General features: G+C 42.7%; 1 pseudogene; it reads left to right on the top strand.

Annotated features, from left to right (window-relative positions):
* Window positions 1-7,964: 7,964 nt before the first annotated feature.
* Window positions 7,965-11,391, top strand: LOC115518066 (annotated as a pseudogene).
* Window positions 11,392-18,878: the final 7,487 nt, after the last annotated feature.

The following is an 18,878-nucleotide window of genomic DNA, read 5'->3' on the forward strand; positions in this document are numbered from 1 at the left end:
TTTGCAGAAATCCTAGTGAGACTTTACAAAGTGGAACAAGAGACTGGACTAATGAAAATCGAACTCTTTAAACTTCTGTCTGGAATTATGTCATCAGCATATTTAACTTCTGAAAAATCAAATATATGTGCACTAGGAAAAATGAAAGAGGAAAAGGGCAATTGAATGGTGTGGTGATATTGCCTTCCACTGCTCTCCCGGCACTCTGGCCTCCATGTGGGCATGCCGCTGGGTGCTGTGAATCTTCCAGTAAAGCAGGGAACCTGCATGGTTCCCCCTATTGCTGCCAGCACAGCCACATGAAGCCCGGAGCCCATAAAACATACTGAGGAAACATAGTGATGAAAGCAGGGCGTGTGAGCTAGAAATCCTGAGGTATAGTTTCCTCCAGTCCAATATGAATGTTGGGGTTCTGACTCTTCATTATGGGTAGTAAGCAACCAGAAGCCACCGTTTTTAATGCAATTAAAACACTCTCCTAACTTCCATGAACTCAACAGCCTGTCAGATTTATCCCAGAAAAACAACCTGTGTTCCAAGTGATGGAAGGTCCAGCAGCACCAGCCCCCAACCCTCTTGCCCCAGACAGACAGTCTGTCTCCAGGCAGTAAATCGTTCACCCCGGCTGCTCCTGCCAGCAAACAAACAAAGTAGAAGAAAAGAAAGAAGTCATTTCCATTGATTCAACTGAGAATAGGTGGGATTTGGCCACAGTCTCTGCCATAATGTCTATAGGGAATTGTCTTGGCTGAGACACTCCAGCCAATCAGTGAGGAAGAGCGGGAGCTACTTCTCATTTCAGAGGGAGGGGAAGAGGTGGGCAGCTTGGGGCAGGGAGAGAATGCAGTTGGTGGCACATTGTGGAACAGCTGTGTGTTTAAATCAGAGGCCCTGGGCCAAGGGCAGTCAGAGAACATGAAAATTCCAGGCACAGAGAGGATTCCTAAAAGGGTCAACCCCTCTTTAGGCAAAGAGAGAACTGGAGGAGTAGTGATGAAAGCAGGGGGTGTGAGCTAGAAATCCTGAGGGATAGTTTCCTTCATTCCGATATGAATGTTGACTTGGTACAATGGATTTCCGTGTGTGTGTGTGTGTGTGTGTGTGTGTTTTAAACAAGGAAAAATCCAATACCTACATTTCTAGTGCTGCAGTTGGTCCCATTTCATTCTTCCCAAACATGGTAAAATGTCTGATGGGTAATAAAGGGGAGAAAAGAGAGGACTTAATACTTTCATACAAAATTCTTAAATTAGGGGTCAGTTAAATGTTTTTTTATTTTTTGTTTTCTTCCTCTAATAATTGTTTCCTGTTTTCCCTTTTGTCCTTGGGGCTCTCCTTTTTGCATCTCCCCTGCCCCCATTTCCCACCCACTTCCACTCTCTTTCTCTAGCTTCACTTCAGTGGCTGACAAACCAGAACATTATTTGGCTTTGAAATAGTCACTGTGGAAGTTTATGAAATCTTTTATCCAGAGGTTTTTACTAGACAGGCATTAGCTTCTCTTTTTTGAAATAGCTTAGGGAGAGTATGCATGCTCACGTGTGTGTATGCACGTGCATGCTGGGAGAGGGGCTGGTGCTGGTGTACCTCCTTGTGGTACGGAAAAGTCTGATCCCTAGAGTAGGGGCAGAGCACAGAAGTAGGAAAAGCTTCTCTGTTTCCTCCTCAGGATCCAGTGGAAGCCTGGCCATTTGGCACATAACTTGGCCACCACTTTATTATGTGGTTGATTTGGAAAGCAGATTGCTCAGAACTGCAAGGAAAGGCAGAACCTTGAAAACTGCTTTTAAGCAAGGGCCCTCCTGATGCACACTCTGGGATGGGTCTATGTCACCTGTGAATGGAGGGGTACTTGCCAGCCTTTGTGGTGTCCGCTATGTGGGGTGGACAGTCCCCTTCCTGTGCAAAGCCAACACTGGTTCTGAGGCAGTTTGGCTTTCTGAGAACATGTCATGAAAGCAACTAAGAAACAGGAAATCATCACTTGGGCTGTAAAGCAGATTGGTGCTTATTGAAGCCATGAATACAGAAAATGGTCTTAAGAATCACGAAACTAACATCAACCTGAGAGAGGAGGGAGAGAAGGAAAAGACAAGTGTGCATCTTCAAGTCTGGATACAGTACACTGTTTGACTGTGGTAGTCTACGAGGGACTGCACGTGCCCCTTCCGGACTTCTACCTCTACTCAATTTTCCTTTTCCTTGCCCTCTGCTTTTCTGAGGTCAGCCCCACTTCTTCAGTAATCCTTTCCTTGGGCCACCAGATCCTCTTGGCTTCACAAAACCCCTCCCTTCTCTGCCCTTCTCCAACGTTCCAGTGATTGGAGGCTCACTAGGTACACAGCAATCACACTGATGATCCGAGGGGGTGCCCAGGATTTGTTGATAGCTGTGATGGTCCCCACAATGCTCAGTGAACTTGGCTGAGGTCTGCCCTGACCCTACATTAGTGCCTGAGAGTAAGACCTACATTCGATTCGATTCGATTCGATTCGATTCAGTTCTGAGAGAGAGGGCACAAATGAGCAAGGGGCAGAGGAGAGGGAGAGAGAATACAAGAATCTCACAAGGGCAGAGAAACAAAGAGGGAGAGAGGGAGAGAGAGAGAGGAGCGAGAGAGAGAGAAGTGGGATTCACTCCAAGTGGGGCTCAAGCTCACCCGGTTGCAGGGGCTTGTGTGCACCAGAAGCGGGGCTCGAATTCATGAGCCATGACATCATGACCTGTACTGAAATCAGATGCTTAACCAACTGAGCCATCCAGGTGCTCCAAGACCTACTTTTTTTTTTTTTTTAATTTTTTTTTTTCAACGTTTTTATTTATTTTTGGGACAGAGAGAGACAGAGGCATGAACGGGGGAGGGGCAGAGAGAGGAGGGTTTTTTTTTTTTTTTTTTTCAACGTTTTTATTTATTTTGGGACAGAAGACCTACTTTTTAAGGAAAGAAAAGAATGACTGAATGACAAGGTTTGTTTTGTCATGTTTTCTATTTATAAGTGAAACCACATTCAGAGAAAATTTGTGACCATAAAGTTGGCATCTATCTATCTATCTATCTATATTTTTAGTCAGTCTTCTGTTGGGGAATTTTTCTTCTATTTTTTAAGAGAAAATTAAAAGCCAAGTAGAGAGAAACTCTCTCAAATTCCTGCCACTACCTTTCTTCTGCTCCTCCACCATAGTTGAAGAGATGCTCACTGCCACAGTCAATTCTAAGGCTTTCCCTTGCAGTCTGATAGACTTAGCTCCATTCTACATTCCTTCTCCTTCCTGTTGCCTCTCTCCAGGTTAGCTAATTCCTAGAAACATGAAACAACTCACCTGGCAGTGAATCTGTCCCATGCAAACTAACAAATTCAGAATCTGTACCCTAACCACCTCTTTTTCTGTGGTTCTCACAGGGCTGTTACACTTGCCCACTATCCTCCTACTCTAACTACCACAGGGCTCGAGTAGCAGACAGCCTAGAGGACAGGCCCACTGCTTCCAGAGCCTGCTGGTTATTCCTGCTAGCTGGTCCTAAACCTGTCCACCGCTGCCCTGCCTTCCTATAAAAACCAAAATAAAGCCTTCTGCCCATGTTTCTCCCCATCTCCCTCTGTTTCCTGACTGACCCTGGTACTTTCCCCCATGTGGCCCTGTGTGGCCTGGTGTACCCCTCTTCTATTGAATTGTAATAAACTATGTTTTCAGTGGCAGGGGTCTCCTGATCTGTGAGCTTCCTATTAGTTGGAATAATAATGAAACCTAATTTTAGACCATCTGCTCACGTCCTTATCTGGTTCCTTTGTTTCAGTCAAGCATATTGAAATAGGTATTTACACTCTCCATCACCACTTCCCTACCACCCTCCATTCTGAAATTCTCCTAAAATTTGACTTTTCTCCAATATTCCCCTAACCACTGCTTCTGTCAAGATCACAAATGATCTTGTGCTGAAATTTAGGTGGCTTTTCGGCATTACTTGATTTAAGCTCTAAGCAGCATCGCATACTTGGTAACCCCTGTGCTCGTGAAAATGACTTCCTTGGGCTTTAATGATATCTATCTTTTTCACCACAATGTCTGATAATCTTTTGTGGGTTCCATTTTGGTTTATTTGTTCACTGCAGAATCCATAGAAAACTCAACAGTATACTTGTCATTTCCACATGGACATCCACCAGCATTTTAGAATGGGGACATCCTAAAATTTTTTTTAATATTTATTTTTGAGAGAGACAGACAGAATGTGAGTGGGGGAGGGGCGCAGAGAGAGAGAGAGAGAGAGAGAGAGAGAGAGAGAGACAGCATCTGAAGCAGGCTCCAGGCTCTGAGCTGTCAGCACAGAGCCCAATGTGGGGCTCAAACTCACAAACTGTGAGATCATGACCTGAATGGAAGTCAGGTGCTTAACCAACTGAGCCACCCAGGCTAGAATGGGGACATCCTAAATCAAGATCACATCTCCATCCCAAGCCCACTCTCCTACTGTATTTTCTTTCTCAATGAATGGCATTGCCATCCCTGTAGTTGCCCTAGTCAAAACCCTGATGGCATCCCCAGCCCCTCTCTGCCACATTCCCCACATCCAGTCAGTAAGGCCTATAACTTTTACTTTTACTTATTACTTTTATTTCAAATCTATTTCTTTCTATTTCAATTGTTCCAACATTTAGTTCAAGTTATTTTACCTCTCACCTGGTTAATCCAACAGTTTCCTAACTACTCCCTGCCTCCATCTTTGTCCCTTTCTTTCCATTCTTCTCATTGCAGCCACTGCTCTTTCTAAGCATTCACATCAGAGCAAACAACTACTTTTCCCCACTTAACACTCCTTTGCTTGTGCCTCACTGCCCTTAAGACAAGGTCCAAATTTTTCCACATGGCCTTCAAGGACTTTGATCTTGAGTTCCCTGCTTGCTTCTCTTGTCTCTGATCATCCTTACTACGACCCCATCATACTAAACTATTGCAGTGTTCTGTCTGTGCAGTTCCATGAACTCTCTTTCCTTCTCCTGTTCCTGGCCAACTCTAGCTCATAATTAGATCCCAGGTTAGAGATATGAATCCTGCATTAAAGCCTTTTCTGATTTTTAGGTGCCTCTAGAGCCAATAGAATACCTCCCTCAAAAGTCTTAATACACTATAGTCAGTGCCTTCTCCTTGCCTGTTTCCCTGGTAGTTATAAGCACCTTGAGGGCAAGACCATCTCTGGTCAACTACACAATTTCCAGTGCCCTACACAGTGCTGGCATAAATACTTGTTGAATAAATGACAGTAATTCCAACCAATGTTTGTGGGCAAGAGTGGTTCAGTGACATGGCCTGTTCTGAGCACACTAACATTATTGTCCTCACATTCCTTTCGTCATCAAGAATAATATTCATTGAGTGCTCACTGTGTGTCATGCTATTTTCCAAGAGCAGGGGAAAAAAGCCAGACCATTTCCTTATTTATTCCATTGAAATGGTATTTAAATAAAGTCACTTTCATTTTTCTTTTATTTCAGTGGTGATTAAAACTGAGATCATTCTTGTAGGGGCTGCTGTATAAAAGCCTGAAGAACTAATCATTGGCCTTAAGCAACACTGACTTCAGGGGGTAGATTTCTTAGTTATCCATGATATATTTTGACCATATGCATCTAACCATTCATTAGAAGCCTAAAAATGTTTAAGGTCAAATCATCACCACTTAAAAACATACTTACTTGTTCAGGGATTGTTTTCCAACTGGTTGAACTGGACCACATGTTTATCATCTTTAATTAATTCCCATAATTAAATAATTGACAAACTAAAGCCATCTTTTGGTTTGCTTATAGAAATGCAATTGTTAATATATGTTGGTATTAATGGCTAATATTAGCAATTAATTGCTAATATGAGGAAAAGGAGGTCACTGCAGGACACAACAAAGTCACTATTTCTGAGTTAGTGGAATTTTTGATGATTTCCTAGAGCAAACAAATGTTTATATGTCTGACATTTTGAGCATATCTGGCAGAGGCTATAAATAATATTGCAACTTATGTATCTGACATTTGGCATTGCCATCTCCAGAGACTCTGCCCACATTTGTTATCAGTTTGCAAAGACCTAACAGGAAGAGCCAGACATTCCTGGATTAAATTATTCCATTTCATCTTCACAGAGAAGAAACTGTAGCATTTTCATGTGACTGGGCAGGAAAGGTGCTGTCTTAGTCCACTTGGGCTGCTATACCAAGTATCATAGACTGGATGGCTTCTATTTCTTACACTTTCTCAGTCTGAATAGACTAAGACAAATGGATCTTGCCCAAAAGAACTTCCTAGAGAGGGGACCCCAAAAGAATGGTGGGCAGTTTAGTATCATGGGGCTGGTAGGAAGACATAAGCTGCTGGCCAGAGGAGAGCTGTTCTCACCAAGAGAGACCAAGTTAGATAAGCTAGAAGCAGTCCCACTGGAGAGAGGCAGCTATGTCACAGCTAGCACCCCAGGGAGGGAGGAGGGGGGCAGAGGCCAGAGCACAGCCTTGAGGATGCATCTTTGCTCCCTCATCCCCTCTCTCCACAGGGTGGCCCTGAGGGGTCTAACACATGTGCCAGGAAATTGGAGAAGAGGTAGATAAAGAAGGAAAGAGGAAGCTAACAACACATCATGGCAGGCTCCAAGCCTGAAGCCAATGTAAGCTACAAGTTTAGAGGAGAATTAGATTGGAGTTGAGATGTTAAACTGTTCTGCACTTTTAAAATGAAAGACTGTTCTTGGGCCTGAAAAGGCCCCAGGTTCTATGGGACCTGCCTGAGATTTTATCTAGGACCTGGAAAAATGGTCTCTGCTTACTACGGAGTGGTGGGCAACACTAAAACTGCTTTCATGTGCACAGTTTATTGAGACTGACTTCTGAAAAGAAATGAGTCACATATACATTTTGGAATGTTTGCTAAAAAAATACTATGGCTTCTTTTTTTTTTAATTTTTAAAAAAATTTTTTAAGTTTATTTATTTTCAAGAGATAGAGAGCGTGAGCAGGGAGGTGCAGAGAGAGAGGGAAACATAATCCGAAGCAGGCTCCAGGCTCCAAGCTGTCAGCACAGAACCCTATGTGGGGTCTGAACTCACAAACGGTGAGATCATGACCTGAGCCAAAGTCAGACGCTCAACCAACTGAGCCACCCAAGCGTCCTGACTTCTTTTTTGTGTATATGGGTATGTACATACACATATAACATATATACAGAATCATGGACTTTTACAGTTGGAAGGATACTTAAAGATGTTCTAGTCCAACATGCTCATTTCACAAATGAGGAAAATTCAGTTTCTTTAAAATCTCTTTCAGTCCCAAAGTTCTGTGATTTTGCAATATTGACAGCTGCTCATAGAAGATATTGAAATAAACCACACTTTTCTCTAACAGATATGCACTCGACTTTTTTTTAAAAAAATTTTTTTTTAACATTTATTCATTTTTGAGACAGAGAGAGACAGAGCATGAACGGGGGAAGGTCAGAGACAGAGGTAGACACAGAATCCGAAACAGGCTCCAGGCTCTGAGCTGTCAGCACAGAGCCCGACGCGGGGCTCGAACTCACAGACCGCGAGATCATGACCTGAGCCGAAGTCGGACGTCCAACCTACTGAGCCACCCAGGCGCCCCTGCACTCGACTTTTAAAACAGAGCCAAGTAACCTGTGATGTCAGAAAGGCACTCTGAATACCAGTTGGTTCATTGCTTCTGCAGGAAGCTTGCCTTTTTTTTTTTAATAGATGGGGGATCTGTCAACCTAAATAACTGCAATATTTGACTAAGAGCCAAGCCTCCAAGTCCAAAAACAGAGTCCAAATTTGCCCTTGTTTTAGATGAAATCATTTCTATTCACCTTCAGAGAACCTTTCAGTCCTACCTGTCCAGAGATTTATGCATATAGGCTTACAAGATGTCAGTCTTTCCAAAAAACCTTGGTTCTGCGCCCCTGAGCTTTCCCCCTACCCCGATGGCAGAGGCAAAGGTAGAAGGAAGTTTCAAAGATTTTCAGGCAGGAAAACAGAAGAGTAGGCAATGATCACAGTCCATTAATCTCATTCCTTCTAAGTTCTTGTACCACTCATGAGCCTACCATGTGAACCTCCAGGGAGTGGTCCCGCCATCTTCTAGGACCTCAGAGTTCTCCATTGGGGTCTCTGCATCTTATTCGTGGTGAAGGAACAGAGAGAGCATGAATGGCTCTAGACCTGTTAGGGAAGTCAGACACATCACAGCCACTCACATTCAGAATCAGCCCATGCCTCACCTGCTGCAAGAGCCTGGGAAATGTAGTTTTGACATGTGCCCAGGAAAAAAGGACATGATGGTGTTGGTGGCCATCAGTGGTCTCAGCAGCAGCCTGTTATCTCTGTGCCTGATATCTCTGTGGGGGATCAGTGTGTGCAGGGACTATACCCCAAATGACTAGGCAAGGAGCCTGGCCCTGCCACATGGAGCTGTAAGGCACAGTGATGGTACTTATTTCGTAGGACTGTTGTGAGGTTACACAAGAGGACTCTTCAGAGTTCTAAATTTAGAACAATGGCTGCTCTTAGTAAACAACTGAGGAATAATAGCTATTTTTGAATGGAAAGCACCTCATCAGGTCTGACAAAAGAACATTAGAGGCTATTGTTTCTCCTTTTTCTTATTTATGGCTTCAACTAAAATGTTATTTCTAATGTTTGAGGTCCTTCAATGCCTTCCACCTGCTTCTCCTTTTCTTTCCAGCTTTCTTCTTTGCTGCAGCTTTGGATGGCTGTTTCCGTTCCAGATTTTTATTTCCTCCATCACGCACCCTTTGGCTGTAAACGTCTCCTTTGCTTATGCTCTGTCCTGTGGCCTCCAGTTCCTTCCCCACCATCGAATACCTCCTGAAAACTTCCTCTTAATGAAACCTTCTCTTTATTGCCCATTTAAAGATTGTTTCTAAATTAAGTGGAGTGCTCCCTTCTGGTTTTCTACTTTTCTCCCTGTATATTTTATCAATTCTCACAGGAAATAAAACCCAGGAGAAACAGAGCTATTAGCAGCAGCAATACCAGTAATTGGCAATCAGATTTTATGGAGTTTCTTGGATACTGATGGAACAAAGTCAGAAAATAGAACCCATCTATGTCACTGCTTTACCCATGTAATCCAACCTGGAGAATTTTGGTTGGCATCCTCATCGACAATGAGCTTTACAAAAGGAGGCGTTTTGTTTTATTCCAATTGTAGCTTCCTCACCCTCGAACAATGTACATAATGGGTATTCACAACTTTTTTGCTAAATAATCTTCAATTGGAGAAGGGAGAGTTAACAGCAGAAAGTGGTACATGAAAACAAGGTAATATTTATTAAAAACTACTTAGTTTCTTCTGATATTCTCTACCACAACTTTTTAAGGAATTTTTAATTATAAGATTAAAGTCATTATGAAGAAGTATTCTTCTTAGAATCAAAAAGTATATTTACAGTGTTAGAAGGGCTAGCACATTTCATAAAAATGTTGATCTTAGGATCTAAGTGGCCATTCTTCATCACATTATTTTCTCTTAGAAACTGTTAATAAGATGGAGCCCCTGGGTGGCTCAGTCCATTAAGCGTCTGACTTCGGCTCAGGTCTGATCTTACTGTTCATGAGTTTTAGCCCCGCAGTGGGGCTCTGTGCTGATAGCTTGGAGCCTGCTTCAGATTCTCTCTCTCCCTCTCTCTCTCTCTCAAAAATAAATAAACAATAAAAAAATTTTTTTAAAAAACTGTTAATAAGACACCCTTTCCAGATTCAGTTTAAGTGAAAGAAGGCATTTACCCCTATGTTCTTGACAGTGAAATTTTAAGGTAATTAAAAAACTCAGAGCAAAGCATTATGTCCTGTTAAGCCTTATTTTAAAATGGTTTGCACAGATACCTTTCAATTGTTGAAGATAAAACACACATAGAAGCTTCCTGACATTTTGTTCTAAGCTTCTTTTCTCGTAAGAACCAGTATTACATTGAAAACACAGAAGAGACAGATGATTTTTAACTTTATGCTTTAATGTCTGCACGTGCACATATTTAGGTCTATGCTACTCAAAGCCAATTCTCTATCATCAGGGGACTGCTTTGAAAGTTGACAGATCCTGCAGGCCTCTTTCCCTCCTTCTCACTCTTCCAGAGTTCATAAGCATACCCACAGATGGGCTAAGAGGTTAAGAAAAATGGAATCAGGGAAATCGGTTTGTTTTGCTTCTTCTGTGCAGCTGTGTTGAAAAGGTTTGTGTGAAGAGAGAGGAGGTAATGGATAATCCATTAAAAGAGCTGTGCCTCAGGAATACCAGAAACACCTCTCTACTTTTTGCTGCATTAAGTACCTCTGATCCTCCTGTCCCTCCACCCTGAGAAACTCTCATCTTGGCCCCTGGGTTGGGCTGAGAATGGCAGGGGCTGGGACTGGTGAAAGCATTAGTTTCAGTGTCCCCCCCCCCCCACACACACACCCCATCATCTTCACACTTCCTACAGAGTCACAGAAGTTGGCTCTCTTTTCCTGAATAGATCTACTGATAAGGAAATACGGTCAAATTAGCAAGAAGTATCATTTTGAGAAAGAAATACTCAGCAATACCAACGCTTTTGAGAATGGGGCAACTTTGTCAAATACGTAAATTGGTTTTTTTCTTCTGCTGAACCAGTGAGGTTACCACTTTATAAGAACTAATCCAGATTTCCTCATACTCTGACCCTGTACCAGCTACAAAAAGACCCTGGCTTTCATCTTCAGGATCTTTAAGAGGTCCAATGTCAACACTCTGGATTATCATTTCAATTTGAATTCAAGTTTGTTCATGTCTAGAGTTTTGTTTTTGATTTTTTTTAAGTTCTGAGACTGTGACTCTGGGGACTCTGTAATTTAGCATGGAAGAATAAAAGTAGCTTCAGTAGAGAGAGGGACGAGTCTCCAGAGGCTGTCTTGTGTAGTGTCCAAAGAGGCAGAGCTCTGTTTCTACAGATGCCAGTGGTCAGACGTGCTCGTGCTCACGTGTTAGCATTTCTCCAGGTCCGAGCTGCCTCAGGATGGTGGAAAACACAGCACATTCACCTGTCACCCAACCACCATTGTGGTTCCTAGGCTTCATCTCTCAGCTTGACTGTTGAGAGGGTTGGCAGTGTTTTGCTCCTGGGCTTAGTTCCAGCTGCTGATTTGGACCATGGCTCTGTGACGGACTACTCCCTGGCTGCAGCCCTCACTTTTCATAGTCACTGGGGCCTTGGACAAGTGGTTGCTGACTACGTTCGAGGGGATGCTTGGCAGGAGGCTGCCAAGGCAGGTGTTTTGGCATTCTTGGCTTTAACCTTTGCTGGGCTTTGTTATTTCAGCTTTTATCCTATGGGCATCTGCAAATCTGTTGCCATGATGTGGAAGCTCTGACCTCTTTGACCTACTACCTTGAGAATGGACTGTACACCTCTTTTACTCTGCTCTGTTAAGCCATTTAACTCACAATAAGGAGGAAATAACAGTTAAGCCCACTGGTGAGACAAATCTCTTCTCAACACCTGGTTATTTTTAGAATTTAGTCTTCGAGGAAAAAGTGTGAGAGGAATTGTATCCAAGAAATCTGGAGACTGAGTTCCATTGTATAACTAAGCATTATATATGAGCTTTTCCCTTTCAGTTTATCCTAAAGGGAATTCCGCTTTGTTCTATCAATACCTGATCGAACTTCTGTATTTGTCCTGGGAATGATGGAGAAAGGGAAAGATTGTTACTTTCTTTAAATGTTTTTTTTATTTATTTTGAGGGGTTGGGAGGGACAGGGAGGAGAGAGACAATCCTAAGCAGGCTCCATGCTGTCATTGCAGAGCCCAATGCAGGGCCTGATCTCACAAACCGTGAGATCATGACCTGAACCAAAATCAAGAGTCAGATGTTTACCAACTGAGCCACCCAGGCACCCCAAAGACTGTTACTTCTTAAGTAAAGACTTCCCCAAAATTAGTCAGTGTTCAATTTTTGAAAACTTGCCTCTCTGTTCATTCAATACCAGTAACTGATGGTTACATGTTCTATGGAAACTTTAAAAAATCAGGATATACTGGGGCACCTGGGTGGCTCAGTCAGTTAAGCATCTGACTTAGGCTCAGGTCACTTTCTCACAATTCCTGGGTTCCAGCCCCACATTGGGTTCTGTGATAACAGCTCAGAGCCTGGAGCCTGCTTCAGATTCTGTGTCTCCCTCTCTCTGACCTTCCCTCTCCTTGCTCGAGCTCTGTCTCTGTTTCTGAAAAATAAAGAAACCTAAAAAAATTTCTTTAAATAAAAATTAAAAAATAGGACATACTGTTATTTCACATTACTAATTTCTTTCTTTTTTTATTTTTGAGAGGCAGAGGGTACAAGTGAGGAAAGGCAAAGAGAGAGAGAGTGGGAGGGAGAGACAAGGAGAGAAAGGGGACTCACCTGAGGTGGGGCTCATGTTCACCCAATATGGTACTCAAACTCATGAACTGTGAGATCATTACCTGAGCTGAAGTCAGATGCTTAACTGACTGAGCCACCCGGGGGCCCACACATTACTCATTTCTAACTCCTGGGAAGAAGAGCCTGAAGAGCTTCTGAAGTGTAGAGAAATCCCGTGTAGGGAAGAGGCCCCCTTAGAGATGTCTCAAAAAAATTACAGATTCTACTGGGGACTTAATGCTCCTAATATATTTATTGTACTTACCCTAAATGTATCCTTATGTATTTATTTTACCTGTCCTAAAATCTCTGTCCACAAATATAACACTGTAAGTAATAAAGCATTATTTTTCCCACTGTGGGAATCTCTAGTGTGAAAACATAGTTTATGAAAATCAAGTTTTTTAAAACAATAAAATACTATACAATAAAAAAGAATAAAAGTAGAGAAATAATTTAAGAGTTAACATTTGGTTTTACTTGTGAAAATCCTTAAAGGAAACCTGATTTCAAGTGTAGTCAGGAAACCCTGAAGGGGGAGCTGTCATACTCTACCACTTGCCCTTGTTTGCAGAGCCCACCAAGAAGAAGCACAGCTCAAATGTCCCAGGAGGAAGAGGTTTACTTTACTACCCGCAGCGGGTAGCAAGTTTTCTCCTTGCCCAGGAACAATCCAGCCAATGACAACTGCAGCAACTCAGCCAATGAGAAGTTGTCACAACCCCAAACTCTTGTTTTCTTCCAAAAGACTTCAGTTCCCAGCAGCCCTTGCCAACACCTTTCTTTCCCCTACAAAAGGCCACTCCTCTCCTTAGTTCTCTGGACTTGCCTATGGTTGCTGTGGTTTGCATGTCAGGAATTGCAATTCTTCTATTCCCCAAATAAACTCCTTTTGCTGGTTAACTGGCTAGTTTATTTTTAAGTTTCACATATTAAGGGATAATCTATTGGTTTCAAATGACCAAAACAGAGAGCATACAGTTTAAATGACTTTTTTTCTTCTAATAAATACAGGAAAATCCTCACAACTTAACCTCATATAAATTTGTTGTACCCTTAATATTTTAAACATTATTTTTCCTACAGCATCTACCACAGGGCAGTTAAAACATGTTTGCTGACACAATGAACGACAGCATGAAAGCATTACAATCAAATGCTTCAGAGCCAGAATGCACTAAGAACAGAGAATAGGTGCTAGAAATGGAAATAATTTCCAGATCTGGACATTAGAATACTTAAGAAGTCTTCCTGCCCGAGTGATGTCAGAGCTCTTGGGTCACATGATTTAAACTAACCTTTTTCTTTACCAACAAACAGTGATTGGTTATATAACCAGCCAAGGAATTCAGACCCATACACATCCATTTCTGTACAAAAGATGTATGATTTGCCTGGCTTATAAATATAAGGAGAATACCTCCTTGATTCCAGGAGAGTTGACCTAAGGAAAGGCACTGTTACATCCATTTCCTACCTACCATGATTAGTATTTATCTTTTGACTAGGAGGGCAGTTAAGGGGGAAAACATACATTTCTTGAGTATGAGAGGATGTTGGGGTAACTGCAAGATCAGGCGTGAAATTAGAGTGTACTGCCTACATTACCACCAGGATACCTACCTTGAACAGAAAAACTGATTAAACTGAGCTGTGAGCTGTTAATAGGCTCACAAGGTAACACGAAGAAACAGTGTTCATCCATGAATACTCATTAAGGTGTGATGTGGCTCATGATGTGCTCTAAGGGGAAATCCCATTCTGAGTACAGTGCTGAGTCATGCATACACGTATTATATGGGTTTCCTTAACCCTTGGATTATATTCTATCCCATGAAACATCACAATTTAATACAGTAAAACCTAGGCATGATTCCTGTGCCCCAGCATCAGTGCTTGCAAAAGGATATGTCTTAACAATATTGCAATCTGCTGCACAGTTTCGGGTATCTGTCTCTTGCTTCTACCCTGCTTGGAAGGAACAGACAGACCCCAGGAGGCCGCTTCCTCCAGTCTCCCACCACCCCGCAACCTCTTTTGCAGTCGCAACCTTCGGAACCACCTTCTCAGCCATCCTGTGCCTCCCCGAAGAGCCAACACCGATTTCCGCACTTGGCCCCTTTCCTGCGCACCAGCACGAGCTCCCACATGCGTCAGAATTATGCCACCCGGGTGGCAGCCGCGTCCACCGCCTGGCCCACCTGCCTCTGCGCGTCTCCCGCACTCACCTCTGTCTGGGCCGCTGTTTCCACGGGGAGGACGTGGCTCTGTGGACGCAGGCCACGTTGCGAGCTGAGAAGCTCCAGGGTCCCCGCGTCGCTGGAACAGGCCAGCCAGGCGGGGCCGCAGCGCTCCTTCCAGGACGTGCAGGAGCCACGCACGTGAGCGGGATCGACCTCGGGACGCCAAGGCAGCGGCCCCGGCCGGGAGGATCCCGAATCCCGTCCTGTGCGTCCGCGGACGTGGCCTCTGCCCGCACCCACCCACCCGCGTCTGCGGGCCACCTGCGGGACCTCGGCCAGCTGCGCAGGTGCCGCCCATCGCGAAGATGGACACCACCTGCCTGACCCCGTGGGCCGGCCCGCCGGCGGGGCAGGGGGCACCTCCTCACCTGACTCCCCCCTCAGGCACCGCCATTCTCCGAGGGGCCCCCTGGCTCTTCCCTGGTGTCAGAGCTTCTGCCTGAGCCTCTCTCTTCCTGAGGCCACCAGGCAGCCCTTCAACCACCCTGGAGCCCTCTCCCAAGCCATAGACCAAATGGAAACAATAAAGCTTTTGCAGCAGATAAAATTAATTCAAAGAGCTCTTAAATCTGAAAGATTACCCCCCCTCCCCAAATGTTATACCCAGTGGTATGGTGGTAAACCAGATCTCAAATAAAAGAAAACCCTGATTTGTAGTGTTTTCCAGTTTCCATGGTGTAAATGTTTCCACCAGGGCCAATTTCAAGCCACCAATGGTGGCTGACAAGAACTGGCTCTAGCACATCCAAGGAAGCAAAATCTTACTCACTGTATAAGCCTTTGTTAGAATAGTACAAAAGGCTTTATGGAACTTTGACTCTTCATCCTGCCCGGGTAGAATGTGGCAACGGGGAGGTGATGCTCCCCAATCTCACTGCTATGGAAACTGAATGGGCTAGCTCTCAGGAACTAGAGAGTCAAAGGAGGGGAAATTCTTTAAATCTTTTCCTTTTTTTTATTTGCATTTATATTTTTTCCTTCCCCAAAGTCACTTGTTCAGAGACCACTGGGGTAGATATCTTAGAGTGAGCTACGTTGACACATGAGAACATTGCCTTGTGCTTTTTAAATTTTTTAATTTTTTTTAATGTTTATTTTGAGAGACAGACGCACACACACAGAATCCAAAGTAGGCTCCAGGCTGTCAGCACAGAGGCTGACACGGGCCTCGAACTCAGAAACTGTGAGACCATGACCTGAGCCGAAGTCAGATGCTTAACTGACTGAGACACCCAGGTGCCTGAACATTGCCTTGGTTTTTACCTTTTCTTGAATTCAAAGGCTTTCTTGGCTTTGTCATAGAGATTTGAGAAAAGTCTGATAGCCTCCTCCTACCTGTAAACCACGATGCTGACTGGCCTAGCCTTCTGTTTATTGTTATTCTCTAACATACTTCCAGAAACTTCTCATCTAACTCTGCAGCTTGAATGAATAGCTTATACTTTCAAATATGGTTAGTGTTTGGCTCAGTGGTGATCTCCCTGAAGTCCTTTTTTAGGCCCTTAAGCTTCCTTTTTAGCCTGTTGGAGCATAATGCTTGTAGCTCTGTATCTCATAGATAGGTATGATTCAATCAATTCTAGTGTTTGAGCCCTGATGAAGTAGAGGAGATACCATTATGTCCTGGGACATCATGGAACAATGTCTTAAGTGTTAGTAAGGCAAGTGGGTGTCATCTTCTGAGAGTGAGACCAGTCCTTGATTTGTCTATTGCAGGGAACAATTCTTTGGGCTCTAAGATGTGGCTTTGCTTCCTCATAAACTGTCTTTTTATTATCAGTAATAGTGAATATAATTGGTTTCTTTTTAAAAGCTTTCTTGGAGTACTTTTATATATCACATTAATGGAAATGATGGAGATAATTTCCTTCCTTCATTCCTTTATGTCACTCACTGTTATTTGCTTTCAGTGCACCAAAGATATTGTTCATGCTCATCTGTATCTGGGCTCAGCACTTGCTTTCATTGCCAATGCACAGCCAACTACAGTCTCCTATACCATCCACTCCACCTTCTCACCTTATAGCTGGCCCCACATCTCCACATCTCCAAACTCCAGCTTCCCATCATTGAAGTCAACATGTTAGATTCTACCTTGTCCCCCTAAGGGAACTGGCAGTCTTTCTTTTGCTCTCCTTTTTCCTAGTTGTGGACCACTAGCAATTGCAAGGTAATTTACATTCAATGTAAATAAAATTTTTACTAGGGACTTAATAATTAACAAGCTATTTCCTATTTTTCACACATTAGTGTGAAAACTACCTTTGTCCTTCTGATGACAGTTGTGCATGCTGACTGAAAACTTTTGAGCTTTTTTTTTAAGTTTATTTATTTACTTTGAGAGAGAGAGGGAGAGAGAGAATCCCAAGCAAGCTCCACACTGTCATAACAGAGCCCAATATGGGGCTCAAACTCACACACTGTGAGATCATGACCTGAGCTGAAATCAAGAGTCAGATGCTTAGCCAACCGAGCCACCAGATGCCTATTGAGATTTTGATACAATTCGTTCATTGACTTTTCATATTTGGCCTTTGGGGATTTCTTGGAACTTATCTGCTTAAAAGACCAAGATTGGACAAAATAGAGGTCAGAATCAGAAGGCATTTTCTTTGAAAACATAATAGTTTGATAGAAACATACCATTTATTGATAGTCTTCATCTACCAGTATTAATGTTTCTATGCCAATGTCTAGGGAATTGAATCTGATGGAATTTCCTGATTTCAAAGATCATTTTCAAATAGTAAGCATTTTAAAAAATACATCATTTTCCCTGAAGGCAATAAGAAAGGCTAGCTACTACATGTGAGAGCTGCTACCATGTTTTTTTTTTTAATTAATTAATTTGGTTTTTTGTTTGTTTTGTTATTTTGTGTGTGTGTTTGAGAGACAGAGCATGAGCAGGGGAGGGACAGAGAGAGGTTGGGGACAGAGGATCCAAGGTGGGCTCTGTGCTGACAGCAGCGAGCCTGATGTGGGGCTTGGACTCACAAACTGTGAGATCATGACCTGAGCTAAAGTCAAACGCTCAACAGACTGAACCACCCAGGCACCCCTTATTTAGTTTTTAACTTGAGTGTTATATATCATGCTAAGGTCAAATATGCTCCTTCCTAATTACCCCATTTAATCCCTAGGGTGGATTCCAAATGGTTCTTTTCAAAAACCACTTTTAAAATGCCAGGATGCTTAGAGACATGCATTGGAAAATTTCAAAGAGTAAGGGCCAAAGCAAAATCAATGGTTATGTTTGCCTTTGTGGGAAGGAGGCACAATATTTCTAATCAGTCACTTAGTGAGATTTTCTAAAATTGTGTATCAAGCTGTGATTTAACAGACTTAGAAAGGATAATAATCTGGAGTCACAGAAAGCTATTTATATTGGCAGAATTCTATGAAGATAAGAGCATTAGAATTTAGTGTTTACTGGGAGAAAGGACACCTGTGTTAAACCAAGTGATTACTGAAGGAGAAAAGGAAAAATTGGGGGAAACCCTGGCTTCCAACAACTGTAATTGGTTAGCACAAATTACTGAATTGGTCTGCTCTTTCCACAAATATTAACCTTAGCTACACTATGCCTGTACAGCGTATAAGCTAAATAAGTAAATTCAGAAAGGGAAGCTTTGCCAAAGATGTATCACACCAATGAAATTTCTGGAACAGGAAAATGATGATTTGGGAATTATGTATGTGGACTATGGGACTAGAAAGACTTCACTGCTAAGGCCTGTTCTGCCATTAGTTGTGTGACTTTGGGAAAATTAGTTCTTTCTTTGCCTTGGATTCCTTGTCTGTACTTGGACAATATAGGTTGATTTGATATAATGATTCCAATGAAATAATGTATGCAAAGTTATGATGTTTATGTGTGTAAATAAATGAGTCCTTAGCAATGAAGGGAAATATAAGTGGCAAAACAAGAAAATAGTCATTTTAGAAAAAAAATTTTCTGGACATTTTTAAAGTTGGGCACAAGTTGGTGAATACCTACCTAATATCTGATTTGGTCAGTAAAATATTGGCTGAGGATAAATCTACCTCAAACAAGCAACTTTACTTGGTGGCAAAACGATAGCTCCTCTACTGATTTATTTATATTTTTTATTTATTTTTGAGAGAGAGAGAGAGAGAGAGAGAGAGAATCTGAAGCAGGTTCTGCGCTGACAGCAGAAAGCCTGATGTGGACCTCTAATTCATGATCTGCAA

Source organism: Lynx canadensis, chromosome A1, assembly GCF_007474595.2.
Source record: "Lynx canadensis isolate LIC74 chromosome A1, mLynCan4.pri.v2, whole genome shotgun sequence".
Lineage (NCBI taxonomy): Eukaryota > Metazoa > Chordata > Mammalia > Carnivora > Felidae > Lynx > Lynx canadensis.